General features: G+C 40.2%; 1 protein-coding gene across 1 annotated transcript in view; it reads left to right on the top strand.

Moving 5' to 3' along the window:
• Positions 1 to 691: 691 nt before the first annotated feature.
• LOC124037241 (muscarinic acetylcholine receptor M3-like) overlaps positions 692 to 17423 on the top strand; it is a 131997-nt gene continuing 115265 nt past the window's right edge. Inside the window, exon 1 of the mRNA XM_046351921.1 lies at positions 692 to 844. The gene's annotated coding sequence lies outside the window, so the exon portion shown is untranslated. The remainder of the gene's footprint in view (positions 845 to 17423) is intronic.

Here is a 17423-nt window from a genome sequence, read left to right on the forward strand (position 1 = left end):
TCTTAAACTGACTTTCCTAGTTAAATAAAGGTTAAATAAAAATTATGACCAATGCTTTGCTGCCGTTTGACAAATATTGTAGGTAGACTACCTGCACTGTATATGCAAGATGTTGGCTCGAGTGCACATGTCAAATCCAGATTGGACACATTCGCTATACAACACAACATCTTTTCAGACAAAACCATATCTACAGTTGAAAATGCGATGGAAACCCATTTAATTTAAAACATTTATTTAGTATGGAATTTAACCATAAAAGTTATTTTTATGTGCATTATGTCTTCACGCACAGCGTGTTTTATCCGCAACAAGTAGCAAACTGCCATTTAAATTATCAACATTTTATCAGCAACAAGTCCGTTTGATGGAAACGGATTTCATGCGGATTTTAGAATATTCGCATGAAAATCTGTCACCAATTGGATGGAAACCTATCCAATGTATCAAATGTTTTATCCACTAGAAAGCCTTGCATACCTCACAGCGCTTGCGGAATTATCAATGAATCCTGCATAAAACGACGGCTGTGGCTGCTGGTGCGTCATTATCCTCATGGCCAATCACACGTTATGTACCCGGAGAGACACTTCCCGTGCGCTCCTGGAGATTCCCCATCCCTCCTTAATTATTGTCTGGTACTTAGCAGGGCACTGACCAGCGAACAGACGACATTAGAGCGACGCGGGAGCTGCAGTGCTGCCACTCCGTCAGAGGGCTTCAGCCGCGACGTTGTTTGGACTGACCTATAAAACTGTGGCAAATTTAAGTGGACTGCTTCGTTGCGCCAAATGTATCCTCCTTCTGGGCTTTATCCGTAAATGAATATCGTAGTTTGGAAGAGGTAGGTGCAAGTATGTGAACAATATTACTCTGTGTGGTTTTTAAGTTTTGCAAATAGACAGTTTTATTTATTAGGGTCTGTTTTTTTCTTCATGGTCGAAGTGGCTTGAATTTATAGTAGGCTAACGTTACTCATTTATATGGGTCTTGTTGTAAGCATTTTCACCATGTCGTTGATTAATGTTGCAGTGCACCTTTGTCATATTCTCCGAAATTACAGAAACTGTGATAATTATAACATTCGGAACATGTTTCGTTTAGTCAGTTATTGTTACACACCTTTTTATATTGTCTACATTATAATTCCACATTCGCCATTTTTTAAGTTCGAGGAAGAAATTGCGAGGGCATTAGCTGTTGTTTTATTTGCTAAACCTCGTCAGCATCCTCTGCTGCAAACTGGTCCCTGAAAATAACTGAACTAACTTTGCTGCCTCACTTCATATTTCATTTAATTGTATTTGTGCATGATACATGCTAGTTTTCAGCAATATAATGTCAGTCCGTGTATTATTGGAGAAAGGGAATTGAATTGTGTCCTTAAAGGACATGTGGGAGTTTGTCCCTCTGTAGCTCAGTTGGTAGAGCATGGCGCTTGTAACGCCAGGGTAGGGGTAACTGTTTATTTTGGACCTGCTAAATGTTATTATTATATTATACAAAAACTGTTTATTTACCATGTTCAAAAATCGAAAGACATATGAATGTTCTTTTATTTTTTATTTTAGGGCATTTTGACAGTGTCACAACTGTCTTAAACCTTAATACAAGTTGGTTTAAATATATTTTAATATAATTCCAAGCAAGATGTTTCACTTAAATATGTTTAGAGGCTTAAATCATACCTGCTTGCCATTATTTGGGAATTGTTGCATGTTATACAAGCTCTGTCAGTTATATCTGGAATGTGTTTGGGAAATACACTGAGTATACAAAACATTAACATGCTGACTACACAGGGCAAGCTCACGCATCCTTGTGCGCCATCGTGGCATGTTGATTTTGTCCATCCACACCAGATGCGATCAGGAGACTCAGGTTGAAATATCAAAATGAACTATGAACCAACTATATTGATTTTTTTGGACAGGTCGGAACATATGAAACATTCATGGACATCTACTGTTGCTAGCTAATTTCTCCTGGGATACAGACATTGGGTTGTTATTTTACCTGAAATTCACAAGGTCCTTTTTTTCTTTCTTGGATCCTTGTCGAATTTTGAGTCACACATAATGGTATGTTCTTTACTCTAACAATTAATCCACAGATAAAAGGGGAAACTTAGTTTCTAGTAATCTCTCCTCATTTAGTCTTCTTCGTCTGTGCACTTTGTATGGCAGTTGGCAACCAACTATCACACACCGACTGGGGTGTGGACCTCAGTTCAGCTTTCAATCGCCCACATGGGTACAGTATATGCTCTTTAAAACTAATGAGTAGATCGGAGAGGCAGGACTTGCAGTGCGTCTGACGTCAAAAGTAAAACCAAGCAGTTTGGATGCAATTATTGAATAACTTGAATATGTAAATGTATTTCGTAACGTGAACAGTGTGGTTAGCATGTAAGAACACCTGCTCTTTCCATGACATGGACTGACCAGGTGAAAGCTATGATTCCTTATTGATGTCACTTGTTAAATCAGTGTAGATGAAGGGAAGGAGACAGGTTAAAGAATGATTTATATAACTTGAGACAATTGTGACATGGATTGTGTATATGTGCCATTCAGAGGGTGAATGGGCGAGACAAAACATTTTAAGTGCCTTTGAATGGGGTATGGTAGTAGGAGCCAGGCGCACCGGTTTGTGTCAAGAACTGCAATGCAGCTGGGTTTTTCATACTCAACAGTTTCCTGTGTGTATCAAGTATGGGACACCACCCATAGGACATTCAGCCAACTTGACACAACTGTGGGAAGCATTCAAGTCAACATTGACCATCATCCTGATGAATTGAGGCTGTTCTGAGGGCAAAAGAGGGAGGGGGGGTCAACACAATATTAGGAAGGGGTTCTTAATGTTTGGTATACTCAGTGTATGTCTTCCCATGCAGAGACTGAGCAGCTAGACTAAAAATAAGGGATACAGTATGTCATTTCTATGTAAAACGACATGCGGCAGGGTCGCCTAGTGGTTAGAGTGTTGGGCTAGTACCCGAAAGGTTGCAAGTTCAAATCCCCTAGCTGACAAGGTACAAATCTGGCGTTCTGCCACTGAACAAGGCAGTTAACCCACTGTTCCTAGGCCGATATTGAAAATAAGAATTTGTTCTTAACTGACTTGCCTAGTAAAATAAGAACATGTGAAATGAGAGGTAAATCTAAGTCATATATACATTTTTCAAAGGCTTTGATTTAATGGAAAACTGATGGAAAACGGTTCTTAAACATCTTCCAGAAAGTCTTAAAATATATAGAAAATGCGTAAAAACAACAAATCATATTGAAGTTATGACCCCTGACAACTAATATGAATGCTTTTTTCTGCCTTCTTTAAGAAACATTGCTTTGTGCCTTGAAATTCTACTACCAAAAACCCCCGTCTTTAAGATACAGTATTTTCACATTTCCCTCTCTCCTCTGAGTTCACAGAAGTAAGAAGTAAAAGTAGACCGATCAATTAGTTAGTGTTTTTACTGTTATCAATTTTGTGTATGAATTAAATCTCAAAATTCTGTTACCAAATCGGTAACAGAATTAGTGAATAATCGTTAACAGAATTTCTACAAATTAATTGGCTACAATGGGAAATCAGTTACAAACCACAGTTGGGTCACCTGAACTGTCCTCCCTTCCACTGAAGTACTGTTATGTTCAGCTGATAACTGTTTACTTTCTCTTTCTGTCCACTGGTGGTCAAAGCTAGAATGTGAAAAGTCTGGACCACTCTCTCTTCTCTCCTCTCCCCTCTCTCTCTCTCTCATTAATGTCACCTCTCCTGGCTTGTACCAGAGAGGAAGAGGCGAAGCAAGAGGGCTCGCTCTAGCCAAAATCTGCCAGAATAAGCACAATGTGTTTCTATGGGCTTAATATGCAGACTTAAGCTTGACACCTGCCTTTTGGACAGCTACTCCCATTGTTAGGGCAGAGACATGAGCATCTCGTCATTATATACAGATCTCTGCTCTTACTGACACCTACCCATGAGCCCCCTCTTTCCATTTACTATTACCAGCATCTCACCACTGAGCATGACCAACACCGGAAGTTGAAAAGTAGTTGAAATTTGGTCAGTCCGCCATGGCTTGATTCCAACGTCCACAGACGTCTGGACCGTGATTTGTTCAGATGTATGTTTTACAAGTTTGGACCGCACAGTGGAGTACAGTAATGAAAAGTAGAGTATAGTACTGTACAGTAGAGTTCACTACAGTACACAGTAGAGCACAATTGTGTTGAGTATACTGTACTGAACTCTACACTACTGTGTTGTACTGTACTCTACTTGACTAAACTATACTCTGCTGTATTTTGATGTCCAAACTTGTGAAACATAGACCCCTATGATTTGTTCAGATTTGGTACGGACCAACCAAATTTGGTCTTGTTTGGTGGTGGGGCTCAGTAAAATAAATACCCAGTGTGTGTATAATAATACCCAATATGCAAAGGAGGATTTTGCATATTTGTACCTTTGTGTACATAATTAGGATACATCACCATGAAGAGAATGACATTCACATACCTAATTATGCATTTCTGTGTGGTACAGATCAGGTGTATAACCACAATTCTCTTACTTGGTGTAAATACACTTCATTTACTGTATGTAGTTCAATAACCAAATTATATTTTTTCAAACTCAATGTGTCAAGTCCATAGCTGACACCCTTTTCTTTCTATAGAAACGTTGAAATGTAATTTTGAGCAGATATTTACGAGATTTTGGAAAACGGGGTCACTAAAACTAAGGGAAATTTTACCAAAAGTCTGTTTCCAAACATTGCATCTTCCAGTGTTTTTGTAAAAAAAAAGAATTGTATAAACTGTTAAAGTATTCCTTGTGCATAGAGTTGTATGGTTTGTTAAACTTTGAAATCAATGGTTTTTGTTCGGCACATGGGTAAAGCCATTTGAATTCAATCACTTTTTGACAGCATCTCTTTCGATTAAAAAAAACAACCTTTACATACCTGTTTCCACATGGAGGAAGTGGTCAAAGTGACATTTTGGACCTGAATTCCAAAACTTTCAGGAGATGAAGGTGCTTAAAGTTGAACCATTTAGCATACCCCACCATACCATGAGACATCCATGTCTTCATCACTGGAAAAGATAAACGTTTGAATTTGATATCATTTAAAAGCTTACAACAGTGTTGTCAAACTGTTTTTTTCTTGTGGAAATAGGCTACTGTCATATAGCCTCACTCTGTGTGTGGCAAAAGTTCGGAGATATCTAATCAATGGAAGATGGAATTTAAATTGCAGAATTAAAAGTTAAAGGAGAAGGATAGGCTACAACAACCAAGAGCCAACATGTAGGCAGCTACTTAATATTCTGAATGGAGTTGTTGTTATGTGTAACTGTAGGATGAGAAGGTGCATGCACTGCAGGCTCATTTAGCCTAGCTATCTAACGTTATTTAGCTTAATTAGCTTCTCCCAGTTTGATGCAGTTAGGACAAGTACTACGAAATCATATTTTATGATAAATAACGTAGCTATGGCAGCTTTTAGTCTACTATAGCGCAAGTCGGCTTGGTTGGTTGCTGTCTCTCGTCTTTCCCTCCTCCCTGTTCACCTTGTCACTTTCTTACAGTATGGCCACTCCCCCGCCTGCTAGAGCGGCACCTCTCCCTCCTCTCACGCTTTATAAGCTCTGGTTAATAAAGTAGCTTAAATTACTTTTCTGCTACTTCCCGCACTCGGATTGGTCCGGTCTGGATTCCGACAAGGTATATACAGAATGGGTCTAGTTCTCTTCAGGTCCATTCGGAACGGGTCTCTTTATTTAAAAATGTGATTTATGCATACTGGGAAATCCCCAGGTCCATTTCGGAAAGGACCCGTGAAGACCTCTACTATGGACTCACCAACTCCTGCTTTCTCCTGTTGTGCTATTTACAAACAAACACGTGACTGGCTCAACTGTTCTGGGGAACTACGGTAAGCTTCTTCATTTCACTGGTCAAATTATGAAAGCAATCTGCTTTATCTGCTTTATCGTATTGCACAAGTTGACTTCAGGTATTATCTTAAAAAGTAGCTAGAAATATTAACATGAATTGAAAAAGAGTGTGCAAAGCTGTCATCAAGGCAAGGAGTGGCTACTTTGAAGAATCTCAAATATAAAATATTTTGATTTGTTTAACACTTTTTTTGGTTACTACATGATTCCAAATGTGGTATTTCATAGTTTTGATGTCTTCACTATTATTTAGACAATGTAGAAAATAGTTTAAATAAAGGAAAACCCTTGAATGAGTAGTGTCCAAACTTTTGACTGGTACTGTATATAAATATATATGTAACTTTTTTCCAGAAATTATAAAATAGTTTGACAACCAAGCTTTTAAGCCCATCAGTCCCCAAAAAACAAGACAAATGTTTAAAAGGTGTTAGAAGTTCAAAGCGCACCGGCGTTATGGTGGGACTCATTGGGTTAAGTGATGAAGAAATGAATGTCTCATGGTATGGTGGGCTGGGTCAACTTTGACCACCTTTATCTCTTAAATGTTTTGGCATTCAGGTCAAAAAAGTCACTTTTATTTAAATTCTACAATGGGCAAATATGTATGGAAGGTTTAGTTAAAATAGAAGGGGTCCATTAATGTGGAATTGCCCAGTACAGGTTTTGTGGTTGGTATGTGTTGCAGTCAATATACTGTAGGTAAAATCTATTTTGGCTTTGTTCTGTTGATGGATGGTTCCATGGGAAGGTTGCAACAGCCTGATATGATCATGGATTTTTATTTAACTAGGCAAGTCAGTTAAGACACCAAACCCTCCCCTAACCTGGACTACACTGGGCCAATTGTGCGCCGCCCTATGGGACTCCCGGTCACGGCCGGTTGTGATACAGCCCAGGATCAAACCAGGGTCTGTAGTGACGCCTCTAGCATTGCGATGCTTTGCGTTGGACCACTGTGCCACTCAGGAGTGTTTTATATTGTGTGGTACTGAGTAATAATACACCCTTGTCTGGCTTAAGTGGGGCAGGTTGGCCCATTGTTGCTCAGACAAAGCTGGTTTGCTGTTCTTGCTATAAAGGTGAGGTATTCCATGTGTTATTTATGTGAGAATATTTCCATCCTTCACCTATTTCATTGAAGCTGTAAAGGTCCATTGTACTGTACATTGGCACAATTGTTGCATTTATTTATTTTTTCCTGAGGAAAAATTATGGAGTGAGGGTCTCAAATTCTTATTTAACTCTAAACCTCCTACACAACAAAGGCCTCTCTTGAGGAAAGGTATCATTCTTGTTCCAATTATTTTCCAATGCATTTCAGTAGGTAGCTCTGTTTACTGCAGTCAGATGGCCAAACACATTATCATTAGTCTTCATCTTTATGTCTAATTCACAGAGCAGACCATGAGATTGGCTATCTTGCACTATTATTCTCAATGCAGTCAAATTAAAAAGTCCATGCCACTGGTTTTGGAGTTGACATCTCTTTTCAGAAAGGCTTTTTACCTAAGGGGGGTTGGAAATCTCCTCACCTATTGGGGAATATTATTTTTAAGCACATTTTTGTTTTCCTTTCCATGCAGGGGTAGAAGCACTGTTGGAATATAGATGGAATGGCCCAATGGCAAGAGAACTCACTGAAGAGGGGGTTCGTTTGAAATACCTGTGAAGTATTGTTGAAGGTCTCTGAAGTCTGCAGATCATTCCTTTATTGTAAACACATGGTTGGTTGTTCATCAACATAGTAGCATGATGCTCAAGGATCGACCTATGCAATCCATATGAAAGTCGATGAAAGAATCCCTGTTGGCATATGGGATGAAATCAGTATCAACTAACCTGAAGGTGACTGGCGAGCAAATATCATTCAGATTCGCTGGTTCATGTACTGCAGGTTTTAGAAACACTTTATTAAGGTATATTGCCTGTATAGCCTTCTCTTTATAGCTCTGTTTCTCCTAGAAAGGGTAAGAGTAGGGGCCTTTTGAGGTGACTGGCTGCTGTCTCTACTGTCTACTGCTGCTCTGCACTCACAAGGCCCACTTAGCTTCACAGAAATGGCCCTGGGGAAAATAAACATTGCATCAAGTAACTTGGCGTGCCCCTCCCTCATTCCAAACAAATAAAAGAAAACACGTTTTATTCCCAATGTTTGGGCTGCTATTTAAAGGAACAATAATTACAATGGAGCTAAATACACAGTTTAGCTGGATCATTGAAAAATGACCCCCCCCCCCCCAACAGTGACATGCTCGCATTCCCTGATCTCTGCAAACTGTTTTTACGATTCTTTACAGAAAATATAGAAAAGATTAGATCCCAGGTTGACAGTAGCCAGGCCCCATACCAGCCTTTCTGGTCAGGAGGCACTTGAGGAAATTATTTTGAGACCGTCTACTAGTTACTTTTGTTCCTTTGAGCAAATATCCCTCCTTCATACTGTTGCTCTCATGAAGACCACCTCCTGCCCTTTGGATGTGGTCCCTACTAGACCAGGGGTTCTCAAAGTAGGATCCAACATACTTCAGGGGGTCCACGGACAGATCTCAAAGTATTTATATAAAAAAAAATACATTTCATTTTTTAAATATTTTATGTTCTTGAAGGTCTAGTGGAGTCAAACTAGATTTTCCTGTGTTTTATTTATATTTCCACACTGATGTTGGAAAAATACTGTGAATTTATGAACATTATGATAATGCCCTTTTAGTGTGGGAGCTGTTTGAAAAAGCCTGAAATGTCAGCCTGTTTTAGTGGGATTGAGTTTTTGCCTGCCTGACAGTACATTTTGTGAGAAACCAATAAGAAACAGGCTAGTTTTCAGTTTTCCGCTCCCCACTCAGACCATTCACAGACAGTCCAAACAAAATTATTTGCGAAGAAGCTATTTTTTATTTTTGACAATATTAATTGAAAACATTCACAGTCAGGTACTTAATTATTACCCAGAAATGATTTGATATTGAGATAAAAATGGCTGCATTGGACCTTTAACCCCAGGCAACATGGGCCTGGGAGGCTCACAGGTATATTAGTGTCCACAGTACTCCATCAATTCATACATTTTTCAACTCAATACTTCTTGTATTCCCCAATGTTTTTGGAACATAAATGCATTTAAAATGTTCCTCCCCAGGGCCCGAGATTTGGTTCATCCTGCCATGCTCTACCGAAGTTCTGATGAATTTGTTATCACAAATGTGGTCCCAGACCCAAAATGTTTGAGAACTTCTGTTTTTATTTATTTATCCGTTATTGTACCAGGTAAGTTGACTGAGAACATGTTCTACTAAACTATAACTAGTATTTTCTTTTATATATCTGTGTCCATATTGTCCTTGAGTTTCTAGTAGACACACCATATGGTTCAAAAGAAAATAGCCTAATTAATGAAAAAAGCATCTAATCTAAAATGGCATTATTTTTAATTATGTCTACAATTAGTCCAAATATAGACTTTTTCAAGTCAATACAGACTGGTGGTGTACTGGTGTGGGGAATGTTTTCCTGGCACACGCTAGGTCCCTTTGATGCCTATTGAGCAAAACTAACGTTTCCGACACTTGTGAAATTCAGGCTGTTCTAGAGGCAAAGGGGGGTCTGACCCTGTACTAGATGGGTGTACCTAATAAACTGTCCTGTGAGTATTTCTAAGCTTAATTTTTTATACAAGATTTTAGAAAAGTTGTTTTCAAGCAAATGGTGGCTCAGGTATGAGTATGAACAATTTATTTTAAAAATTCCAGTTGGGCTTCTGCTCACTTCACATCACGGAGACTGCTTTATTGAAAGTCAATAATGACCTTCTGTTGGCTGCCGATGCTGGTAAATGCTCTCTTCTAGTTCTTTTGGATTTCAGTGCCACGTTTGACATTATTGATCATATCATCTTTATTGACCGGCTGGAGAGGTGGATGGGATTCTTTGGTGTTGTCTTCAACTGGTTCAGGTCATCTTTATGTGGAAGATGTTTCTCAGTGAGCATGGGTAGTGTAGTATTGTACCCAGCACCTATTCATTATATTGTCCCCCAGGGATCAATTCTGGGCCCCATCCTTTTATATGCTTCTCCTTGGTGACATCCTCCGCATTATGTTATTTTTATTTTACTAGGCAAGTCAGTTAAAGAACAAATTCTTATTTACAATGAGGGCCTAGTGGGTTAACTGCCTTGTTTTTGTGTGTGTGTGTTTTTTCACCTTTATTTAACCAGGTAAGCTAGTTGAGAACAAGTTAGCATTTGCAACTGCGACCTGGCCAAGATAAAGCATAGCAGTTTGACACACAACAACACAGAGTTACACATGGTATGAACAAAATATACCGTCATTAATACAGTAGAAAAAAAGAAAACAAAGTCTACAGTGGGGCAAAAAAAGTATTTAGTCAGCCACCAATTGTGCAAGTTCTCCCACTTAGAAAGATGAGAGAGGCCTGTAATTTTCATCATAGGTACACTTCAACTATGACAGACTAAACGAGGAAAAGAAATCCAGAAAATCACATTGTAGGATTTTTTGTTATGCACGTGAGTGAGGACCCAAAAGCGGTTTAACAAATACAGAGTCCTTTAATGTCAAAACACAGGGAAGACATAGATCCTCTTCAGACGTATATAATGGCAAAATAGACAACCCGCAGAGAGGGCGACAAATGAATCATAAAGTCCTTCTGATATTTTCAGAAGAGTCCCCTTCTTAGCAGCAGAGGAGAATAGCTGGGTTAGCGGCGACAGACTGCTGGTCTCTCTGGGTAGGCGTGGGTCGTATAGGACAGAGGTACCTGATCACACATAGTATCAGATGAACAGGCAGATTCCGACAGGACGGGACAAGGGTGAAGCAAACGAGACGATAGTTTGGTTCTGGCATGAGAAACTCAAACGAGAATCTGACAAAGACAGAAGCAGAAACAGAGAGAGAAATAGAGACCTAATCAGAGGGAAAAAGGGAACAGGTGGGAAAAGGGTGAACGAGGTAGTTAGAGAAGATGAGGAACAGCTGGGGGAAGGAGAGGAAGAGAAGGTAACCTAATATGACCAGCAGAGGGAGACGGAGTGAAGAGAAAGAACAGGAACAAGACATAATGTGACAATGCATGACATTTTTAATTAATTAATTTGCAAATGATCATCTTTTTAAGTGGGAGAACTTGCACAATTGGTGGCTGACTAAATACTTTTTTGCCCCACTGTATATACAGTGAGTGCAAATTAGGTCAAATAAGGGGAGGTAAGGCAATAAATAGGCCATGGTGGCGAAGTAATTACAATATGGCGATTAAACACTGGAATGGTAGATGTGCAGAAGATGGATGTGCAAGTAGAGATACTGTGGTGCAAAACGAGCAAAATAAATAAATACAGTATGGGGATGAGGTAGATAGATGGGCTGTATACAGATGGGCTAAGAACAGGTGCAGTGATCTGTGAGCTGCTCTGACAGCTGGTTCTTAAAGCTAGTGAGGGAGATGGGAATCTCCAGCTTCAGTGATTTTTGCAGTTTGTTCCAGTCAGTGGCAGCAGAGAACTGGAAGGAAAGACGACCAAAGGAGGAATTGGCTTTGGGGGTGACCAGTGAGATATACCTGCTGGAGTGCGTGCTACGAGTGGGTGCTGCTGTGGTGAGCTTGGCATGGCTTTACCTAGCAGAGACTTGTAGATATTCTGTAGCTAGTGGGATTGGCGATGAGTATGAAGTGAGGGCCAGCCAACGATAGGTCACAGTGGTGAGTAGTGTATGGGGCTTTGGTGGCAAAACGGATGGCACTGTGATAGACTACATCCAGTTTGTCGAGTAGAGGGTTGGAGGCTATTTTATAGATGACATCGCCAAAGTCAAGGATCGGTAGGTTGGTCAGTTTTACGAGGATATGTTTGGCAGCATGAGTGAAGGAAGCTTTGTTGCGAAATAGGAAGTCGATTCTAGATTTAATTTTTGATTGGAGATGCTTAATGTGAGTCTGGAAGGAGCATTTACAGTCTAACCAGACACCTAAGTATTTGTAGTTATCCACGTATTCTAAGTCAGAGCCGTCCAGAGTAGTGATGCTGGATGATCGGGCAGGTGCGGGCAATGATCGGTTGAATAGCATGCATTTAGTTTTATTTGTGTTTTAGAGCAGTTGGAGGCCATGGAAGGAGAGTTATATGGCATTGAAGCTCGTCTGGACGTTAGTTAACACAGTGTCCAAAGAAGGGCCAGAAGTATACAGAATGGTGTCATCTGCGTAGAGGTGGATCAGAGAATCACCAGCAGCAAGAGCGACATCATTGATGTATACAGACAAGAGAGTCCGCCCGAGAATTGAACCCTGTGGCACCCCCATAGAGACTACCAGAGGTCCGGACAACTTGTCCTCCGATTTGACGCACTGAGCTCTATCAGAGAAGTAGTTGGTGAACCAAGCGAGGCAATCATTTGAGAAACCAAGGCTGTTGAGTCTGCCAATAAGAATGTGGTGGTTGACAGAGTCTAAAGTTTTGGCCAGGTCGATGAATACAGATGCACAGTAATGTCTCGTATCAGTTGCAGTTATGAAATCGTTAAGGACCTTGAGCGTGGCTGAGGTGCACCTATGACCAGCTCAGAAACCAGATTGCATAGCGGAGAAGGTACAATGTGATTCTAAATGGTCAGTAATCTGTTTGTTAACTTGGCTTTCGAAGACCTTAAATATGCAGGGTAGAATAGATATTGGTCTGTAGCAGTTTGGATCTAGTGTGTCTCCCCCTTTGAAGAGGGGGATGACCGCGGCAGCTTTCCAATCTTTGGATAATCTCAGATGATACAAAAGAGAGGTTGAACAGGCTAGTAATAGGGGTTGTAACAATTTCGGCAGATCATTTTAGAAAGAGAGGGTCCAGATTGTCTAGCCCAGCTGATTTATAGGGGTCCAGATTTGCAGCTCTTTCAGAACATCGGCTATCTGGATATGGCTGAAGGAGAAATGGTGGGGACTTGGGCGGGTTGCCGTGGAGGGTGCCGGGCAGTTGACCGGGTAGGGTTAGTTAGGTGGAAAGCATGGCCAGCCGTAGAGAAATGCTTATTGAAATTCTCAATTATAGTGGATTTGTTGGTTGTAACAGTGTTTCCTAGCCTCAGAGCAGTGGGTAGCAGGAAGGAGGTTCTCTTATTCTCCATGGACTTTACAGTGTCCCAGAACTTTTTTGAGTTTTTACTGCAGGATGCAAATTTCTGTTTAAAAAACCTAGCCTTAGCTTTCCTAACTGCCTGTGTATATTGGTTCCTAACTTCCATGAAAAGTTGCATATCACGGGGGCTATTCGATGCTAATGCAGTACGCCACAGGATGTTTTTGTGCAGGTCAAGGCAGACAGGTCTGGAGTGAACCAAGGGCTATATCTATTCCTGGTTCTACATTTTTTGAATGGGGCATGCCTATTTAAGATGGTGAGGAAGGCACTTTTATTAAAGAATAACCAGGCATCCTCTACTGTCGGGATTAGTTCAATGTCATTCCAGGATACCCCGGCCAGGTCGATTAGAAAGGTCTGCTCGCAGAAGTGTTTTAGGGAGCGTTTGACAGTGATTAAGGGTGGTCTCGTTTGCTCGCAGACCCATTACGGATGCAGGCAATGAGGCAGTGATCGTTGAGATCTTGGTTGAAAACTTCAGAGGTGTATTTGGAGGGTGAGTTAGTTAGGATGATATCTATGAGGGTGCCCGTGTTTACAGATTTGGGGTTATATCTGGTAGGTTCATTGATAAATTGTGTGAGATTGAGGGCATCAAGCTTAGATTGTAGGATGGCCGGGGTGTTTTAAACATGTCCCAGTTTAGGTCACCTAATAGCACGAGCTCAGAAGATAGATGGGGGGGCAATCAAATCACATATGGTGTCGAGGGCACAGCTGGGGGCAGAGGATGGTCTATTACTGGCCCAACACTCTAACCAGTAGGCTACCTTTCAGTTTCACTTCCTTGTGGATGACACGCAGCTCGATTTACCAATCCGACCCAGTGACCAAGTTAGCGTAGGTACCTTTCACAATTCTCTTGCTGACATCAAATGTTGGAAATGTGACCATTTATTCCAGCTCAACGATAAAAAAATCTGAGGCTGTTGTATCCCCCCCCCCATCTTGCTTGAACTCACATTGCAGGTAACCTGGTCATTTGTCCATGAATGTAAAGCATATGTCCAGAAATCCTTTTGTCTTCTTTGACCCTGACCTAAACCCCAAGCTGCATTTTTTTATATAAGAAATGTGGTTAAGTCAAGTATTTTATCTCAGTCACTGATCTGGAGAGACTTCTACCTGCTTTTATTTCCTCACTCCTAGATTACTGTAACTCTTTGTATACATGTCTGTCAGAAATCACTCCATCGTCTACAGTTCAAAACGTTGCAGCTCAGCTTTTAATTTAACAGGCGTCATTCGTCTTAATGTAACCATAGGAAATGTAACCATATCACACATACAGTATTTTTCAGCTTCTTTACATTGGCTACCAGTCACTTTTAGAATACATTTAAAAATGTTGTTAATCACATTTAAGCGTAGGCTTGGTTTAGTCCCATCCTATATCTCAGATATTTTATCTACCTATGAGCCAGGATGCAGCCTGAGATCCTCTGGCAGGAATGTGTTGACCATTCCAAAGTCTTGGTTGAAAAAGGAGACTGGGCATTTGCCATTAGGTCCCCTAGACTTTGGAATGGTCTGCCATTAAAGATATCAGACTTGCAGATTCAGATTATTCTTTTATCCCGGCTAAAGACACACTTAATATGCTTTTAATGTATGATTTCGATGTATGATTTTTATCTTATTTTTGTATTAATATTTTTCCTTCCTCTTGCTTTTGTTTCTTAGTTAGTACTATTATTTTATGATGTGAAGGACTTTTACTTGTCTTGATAAGCACTATACAAACAGTTATTATTAATAGCACATTGATTGGAATATTGATTATTTGATTGGTTTGTAGTTGTCTTCAATTGTTTTAGTAGTTGCAAACTTGACATCCATGCACTCTCCTGTAGATGTGGAAGCTGTACTAACAACATTCACATTTCTATTCTTCTCTAATGTACGTGTTGAGGGCTGGTCCACTTCAGGCAGCTCTCCTGTGCTGATGCATTTCTCTTTCTCTGACAGTACGAGTCCAGGGAATTTGGATTCATGGTTAATATATGAAGCCCTTTTCTGTGCCTGCTCTCTCTCTGATCTATGTAAATAAATCAATAAGGCCTAGCTGTCCATCATTTTGTGAGGAAGTGAGAGCAAGAACAAGCGAATGGGAGGCAGGGAGGGTGAGTGGGAGAGGGAGAGAAAGAGACCTGTTGTACCCTGCCCTTATATGACAGCTTGTGGATCCAAAGCAGCCTCCACTCCAGCCAAGGGGAATCCAGGGCCAGCCAGCTGTGTGTGGAGTGATAGTATACAGAGAGAGTCTGGAAAGAAGAGGGATAGAGGGAGTGGGAGAGACAGAGAAGGAAAGAGATATTGAGAGTTTCAGCGGGACAGAGCCAAGCCACTGCCAAACTCTCAATTACAGTAATTTGCTACTGTGTTCTCATCAAACAAGCAGTTGGCTGTATTGGATGGTTTGTTTATTATTCAGAGCTAATGTACTTGCTCACAATATTGATTTGATACTCCAAATGAAACATTAATAGGTTGTTTATTTTAATTTGTGGCGTACTAATCAGTCAATTTGTTTTGGCATTTTTAACTCAATATTTGGTTACAATACCTTTCTCTGAGTATATTAAGAAATAGAAATATCAAAGTTTATTTTCTGAACTTTTTTCAATATTGTCTTTGTGAGATACCAGTATCGCCATACTCGTTACTATCGTGGCAAGGAAACAAATCACAAACTGGATGTAGCTTCTTTAGGAAAACAGACCTAATGTTGGAAACTAACAAAATTATGTTGTCATTCAGTCACATTTGATTTATTTTCCAAACTATAGCACAGAATATTTTACATATAGCAGGTTTATAAAGGACCAAAAAGCCTGGTCTGTTCGTGTTTTCATTTTTGTCATGGAAAAAATATTGTGATACTGGTATTGTCACAGCCCTACTAATTTGGTCCAAATGCGCAGTACCACTGCAGTACCACTGTATAAACCTTGCATATTAATATATATGTGAATTGGAATTGTTTTTTGCATATCCCACTCTCCCTGAGACACCTCATTATCAACAGTGACCCTGGAGTAATTAGGTGTAAATTCCTTCCTCAAGTGCTCATTGACAGATTTGTCACCTTAGCTCATGGATTCTAACTAGTAACCTTGGTTTTCTGTTTGGGTTGTCTTTTATCCTTTGTAAAATAAACACCCAGTGTTAATCAGGCTGCTCACATACACCCATGTCCCACACAATAGAGCCATCCAGACCAGGGCCGTGCACAGACAGTCCTTTTGGGGGGGAATGTTCTCCAAAAAAAAGGGCATCCCTCCAAAGAAATCCTGCAACTGTAGTCACAGACCCATTGAGCAATTATTACAAGAAGAGGGGAGTAAAGTATTTTGCTAAACTGTTTTGAACTGGAATAAATACTGCACTTACAGTATTAACAATAACCACAAAATTCCAGTCAAAACACAAGATCGTAAGAAATACTGTAGCCTACAATTACTATTGCTATATCCAACCCAACTCCATTTGTTGCCACTGTCATGTTTTCAAACTTTTTGACCCGCTACCCACAAAAACGAGTGGTACAAAACTTGCGACCCACGCACATGCACGTGTTCACACGCGAGCATGCACACACAATCACTGTGTAAATGTATCTTGTCATTACAGCCATAAACATTGATACATTTTCAGAAGGCAAGATAGACTACACCTGTATTTGGAACAGAAATGTATTAATTTTATCATCCAATAATAAACTAGAGGTATATCATGTCACTTTTCTGGAGTTCAGAGTTCAAAGTCATATGGCCTATTTGTAGCAAAGGTTTCAGGATTGGATGGAAAGTATATTCTGTCTGCACTGTGCCATCACTTTGGAGGGTAGCCTGCCTACAGAGTACTCGTTGCCATCCGGGTAGCCTTGTTCTTCCTCAAAAATATTGTTGTAAATTGACCAGAATGTTAAATCTTCATCCCATAATATTGAAGGCACTGCATTATTACAGCTGCTTATCTTTAGACATATAGCCAGTAGGACTGGCGTAATGTAATTATTTAGATAAATGGCATGAGTCATCCAGACAGCCACTCACAAAGTAGAGACTACCAATCACTGACCATGGTGCTGAAATTGTGACATGTCTGTGAGGCTGCCAATCGAATCCATGGTAGGCAATCTGTGGTGCCAGGGCATATAAAAAATAAATAATAATGATGTTTTATAGTCACATACACCGGATAGGTGCAATGAAATGTGTTGTTTTACAGGGTCAGCCATAGTAGTACAGTGCCCCTGGAGCAAATTAGGGTTAAGTGCTTTGCTC

This window comes from Oncorhynchus gorbuscha, linkage group LG06, assembly GCF_021184085.1.
Source record: "Oncorhynchus gorbuscha isolate QuinsamMale2020 ecotype Even-year linkage group LG06, OgorEven_v1.0, whole genome shotgun sequence".
In the NCBI taxonomy this organism is placed as follows: domain Eukaryota; kingdom Metazoa; phylum Chordata; class Actinopteri; order Salmoniformes; family Salmonidae; genus Oncorhynchus; species Oncorhynchus gorbuscha.